The following is a 5,730-nucleotide window of genomic DNA, read 5'->3' on the forward strand; positions in this document are numbered from 1 at the left end:
GCATGCTTCAGGGTAACAGATAGAGTCAAAATATCAGGAATAATGGTACGTACATCTACAGTTTAACTTCTAACAATAATGGAAAGGTAAAACAACTTTCATATTCAACTCATCTTGTTGCAGGCGTGCAACCCGATCCCATTTCTCAATATCTCGTGGTAGGCGTACCACCCGCTCCCATTTCAATGTCACTCGTGGTAGGCGTACCACTCGCTCCCATTTCAATATATCATTCGTGGTAGGCGTACCACTCGCTCCCATTTCAATATATCATTTGTGGTAGGCGTACCACTCGCTCCTATTTCAATATATCATTTGTGGTAGGCGTACCACTCGCTCCCATTTCAATATATCATTTGTGGTAGGCGTGCCACTCGCTCCCATTTCAATATCATTTGTGGTAGGCGTACCACTCGCTCCCATTTCAATATATCATTTGTGGTAGGCGTAACACTCGCTCCCATTCCAATATATCATTTGTGGTAGGCGTACCACCCGTTCCCATTTTAATATCACTTGTGGTAGGCGTACCACCCGCTCCCTTTACTTTCAACACAATACACAATACAATCCCGGCAAGGGAACAATCAAATTAATACTCTTTCCCGGCAAGGGAACTATGACAACAAGTCAAATATCCCGACAAGGGAGAGTCATCTATAACCAATCCAGTTCAACTTTTTCCTGGCACAACTAATACCAATATTTAATCACAACGTTCATAGGATCAAACAAGGGTACACAATTATCAAATTAAGACTCACGGTCATGCTTGACTCCGACGTATGGATACTCGTCACCATGCCCATACGTCGTACCCAACACAAACAAGTAGCAATTATGACTCAACTCCTAATTCCTCAAGCTAGGGTTAAACCAAACACTTACCTCGATGCCTTGAATTCCACTCAAACTTCAATTATCACTTTACCCCGCGATTCCAACTCCAATCCGCTCGAATCTAGTCACAAATTGTTCAATTACTTTAATAAACACTAAATGAATCAATTTGAATGCATAAAAATGAAGTTCCCAAGTTTTTTCCCCAAAAATTCCAAAATCGCCCCCGGGCCCACGTGGTCAAAACCCGAAGTTCGAACCAAAACCCGGTTACCCATTCCTCCACGAACTCAAATATGTAATTTGTTTTGAAATCGGACCTCAAATTGAGGTCCAAATCCCCAATTTATAGAAAACCTAGGTTCTACCCAAAACCCCAATTTCTCCCATGAAAATCATTGATTTTAAGTTGAAAACACGTTAAATGATGTTAATGATTGAAAGAGTTAAGTAAAAATCGACTTACAAATGATTTGGTATGAAACTTGTTCTTGAAAAACCGCCTAAGGAGTTGTATTTTGAAAGTGGGGTGAAAAATGACTTAAAATTCGACTAAGTATGAAATTGCTAGGTCTCTGATGTCGCATTTGCGAACCCCGACCAAATTATGGGAATTGTGACCTCTGCTTTACATTTGCGAAGCCAGGCCATACAGGAGACCTTCGCACTTGCGAACTTGGTCTTGCATTTGCGAAACTTGGGACTTCGCATTTGCGAAGAGTATACTCGCATTTGCGATCATAGTCAGGCCTGGGCTGGTTTCGCATTTGCGAACCAGCCTTCGCATTTGCGAGTTCGCATTTGCGAACCAGGCTTCGCAAATCCTGCATGCCTGTTCATACCAGATTTTTCCTAAGTTAAAAATGCACTCCGACGCCTATCCAAAACTCACCCGAGCCCTCCGGGCTCCAAACCTAATATACACATAACCTCAAAAACATCCTACGGACTTATCCGCTTGATCAAATCACCAAAATAACATCATATACATCGAGATAAACCTCAAAATTCATAATTTCCTCCAAGTTTTCTTAAAACATCAAATTTCCATTTTAAGTCCGAAACACGTCATACGACGTCCGATTTCAACCAAACTTTACAGAAAGCGCTTAAACCATATATAAGACTTGTACCGGGCGCCGGAACCAAAATACGGGCCCGATACCAGAGTCTTTTAATTAAATTTCATTTTCATTTTCCTTAATTATTTCCAGAAAACAATTTCACACAAAAATTTATTTCTCGGGCTTGGGACCTCGGAATTCGATTCCGGGCATACGCCCAAGCCCCATATTTTCCTACGGACCCTCCGGGACCGTCAAATCACGGATCCGGGTCCGGTTGCCCAGAATGCTGACCGAAGTCAAATTTAATCAATTTAATATCAAAATTTAACATTTTTCTCATAGAATTCATATTTAAGCTTTCCGGCTACACGCCCGGACTGCGCACGCAAATCGAGGCAACCCTAAATGAGGTTTTCAATGCCTCGGAAGTACTGAATGGGTAAGAAAACAGGTGATGACCCTTTGGGTCGTCACATTCTCCACTCTAAAACAACCGTTCGTCCTCGAACGGACAGAAGAATGAGGTACCTGAGTCGGGGAAAAGATGAGGATAACGCCTCCGCATATCGGACTCGGACTCCCAGGTTGATGCCTCAGGGGGCTGACCTCTCCACTGAACACGAACAGAAGGAAAACTCTTGGATCTCAACTGACGAACCTGCCGGTCTAGAATAGCTACCGGCTCCTCCTCATAAGACAAATCCTTGTCCAACTGGACAGTGTTGAAATCTAACACGTGGGCTGGATCGCCGTGATACATCCGAAGCATGGATACATGAAAAACTGGATGCACGACTGATAAGCTAGGCGGCAATGCAAGTCTATAAGCCACCGCTCCCACTCGATCCAGAATCTCAAATGGACCAATGAACCTAGGGCTAAGCTTGCCCTTCTTCCCAACCTCATCACGCCCTTCATAGGCGACACTCGGAGCAATACCCGCTCGCCAACCATGAAAGCTACATCTCGAACCTTACGATCTGCATAGCTCTTTTGCCTAGACTGAGCTGAACGAAGCCTATCCTGAATGATCTTGACCTTGTCCAAGGCCTCCTGAACCAAATATGTACCCAACAACCGAGCCTCTCCCGGCTCAAACCATCCAACCGGAGACCGACACCGCCTACCATGTAATGCCTCATAAGGAGCCATCTGGATGCTCGACTGGTAGCTGTTGTTGTAGGCAAACTCCGCTAAAGGTAAGAACTGATCCAACGAACCTCCAAAGTCAATAACACAAGCCTGGAGCATATCCTCCAAATATGAATAGTCCGCTCGGACTGCCCGTCCGTCTGGGGATGGAATGCTGTGCTCAACTCAACCCGTGTGCTCAACTCTCGCTGAACTGCTCTCCAGAAGCGCGAGGTAAACTGCGTACCCTGATCCGAAATGATAGATGCCGGCACACCATGAAGGCGAACAATCTCCCGGATATAAATCTCAGCTAATCTCTCGGATGAATAGGAGACTGCCACAGGAATGAAATGCGCTGACTTGGTCAGCCTATCAACAATGACCCAAACTGCATCGAACTTCTTCCGGGTCAACGGAAGTCCAGTAACGAAGTCCATAGTGATCCTCTCCCACTTCCACTCGGGAAGCTCAATCCTCTGAAATAAACCACCAGGCCTCTGATGCTCATACTTAACCTGCTGACAATTCAAACACCGCGCCACATATGCCACAATATCCTTCTTCATTCTACGCCACCAATAATGCTGCTGCAAATCCTGATACATCTTCGCGGTGCCCGAATGAATAGAGTACCGGGAACTATGGTCCTCGTCTAAGATCAACTCTCGAAGCCTATCCACATTGGGCATACTAACTCCCCCCTGCAATCCCTAAACTCCATCAGCATCTAAGGTAACATGCCTGGCGCCTCCGCGCTGCACCGTGTCTCTAAGGACACACAAATGGGGATCATCAAACTGCTGATCACGGATACGCTCCAATAATGAAGAACGAGCGACCGGGCAAACTAATACTCGGCTAGGCTCAAAAATATCCAGCCTCACAAATCGATTGGCCAAAGCCTGAACATCCAAAGCAAGCGGCCTCTGACTGATCGGAATATAAGCAAGACTGCCCATACTGGCTGACTTCCTACTCAAAGCATCGGCCACCACATTGGCCTTCCCCAGATGATATAAAATGGTGACATCATAGTCTTTCAACAACTCCAACCATCTCCTCTGCCTCAAATTCAACTCCTTTTGCTTGAACAAGTACTGAATGCTCTTATGATCAGTGAACACCTCATACGCCACGCCATACAAATAATGCCTCCAAATTTTCAAGGCGAGAACTATGGCTGCCAACTCTAAATCATGCACTGGATAACTCTTCTCATGAATCTTCAACTGCCTCGAAGCATAGGCAATGACCTTGCCGTCCTGCATCAACACTGCACCAAGCACAATACGGGAAGCATCACAATAGACTACATAAGGCCCTGATCCTGTGGGCAAAACTAACACCGGTGCCGTAGTCAGAGTTGTCTTGAGCTTCTGAAAGCTCTCCTCACACTCATCCGACCATCTGAACTGGGCACCCTTCTGAGTCAATCTGGTCATCGGGGCTGCAATAGATGAAAATCCCTCCACGAACCGTCTGTAGTAGCCTGCCAACCCCAAGAAACTCCGAATCTCTGTAGTTGATGCTGGTCTAGGCCAGTTCTTGACTGCCTCTATCTTCTTTGGGTCCACCTGAATACCCTCCGCTGATACAACATGACTTAGAAATGCAACTGAACTCAGCCAGAACTCACATTTGGAGAACTTGGCATATAACTGACTATCCCTCAGAGTCTGAAGAACCACTCGAAGGTGCTGCTCGTGCTCCTCCTGGCTGCGGGAGTATATCAATATATCATCAATGAACACCTCAAGAATGAATCCGAATAAGGCGTGAACACTCGGTTCATCAAGTCCATGAAAGCTGCTGGGGCATTTGTCAACCCAAATGACATAATCCAAGAACTCATAATGCCCATACCGAGTGNATAGTCAATATAAGGCTCTACCCAAGACTGGTGTCACAATACTCACGAACTACTAAGAAATACTAAACACAAAACGTCTGAAAGAAAACATAAGCCGTTTGCTCGAATACAATGAGGCAACAGGCTGAAAAGAGAGAATAAGGGAGACGCCGGGCTTGCGAACGCCTGCAAGGCTACCTCGAGTCTCACCGGACTAAAGGCCTGCTCCCGTACTAATGCTGCTGCTGCTGCTGCTGCTCGAAACCTGGACCTGTGCAAATAGCACAGAGTGTAGCATCAGCACAACCGACCCCATGTGCTGGTAAGTGTCTGGCCTAACCCCGGCGAGGTAGTGACGAGGCTAGGACCAGACTCCAGATAAACCTGTGCAGATATATACATACAAGTACAATGGAAAAATAGCAAGAAATAACAATTTAAGCTGGGGAAGGGAGCATGCTTCAGGGTAACAGATAGAATCAAAATATCAGGAATGATGGTACGTACATCTACAGTTTAACTTCTAACAATAATGAAAAGGTGAAACAACTTTCATATTCAACTCATCTTGTTGCAGGCGTGCAACCCGATCCCATTTCTCATTATCTCGTGGTAGGCATACCACCCGCTCCCAATTCAATATCACTCGTGGTAGGCGTACCACTCGCTCCCATTTCAATATCATTTGTGGTAGGCGTACTACTCGCTCCCATTTCAATATATCATTTGTGGTAGGCGTACCACTCGCTCCCATTTCAATATATCATTTGTGGTAGGCGTACCACTCGCTCTCATTCATATCATTGTGTAGGCGTACCACTCGCTCCATTCATATCATTG

The sequence above is a fragment of the Nicotiana attenuata genome, unplaced genomic scaffold (genome assembly GCF_001879085.1).
Source record: "Nicotiana attenuata strain UT unplaced genomic scaffold, NIATTr2, whole genome shotgun sequence".
Classification (NCBI taxonomy): Eukaryota; Viridiplantae; Streptophyta; class Magnoliopsida; order Solanales; family Solanaceae; genus Nicotiana; species Nicotiana attenuata.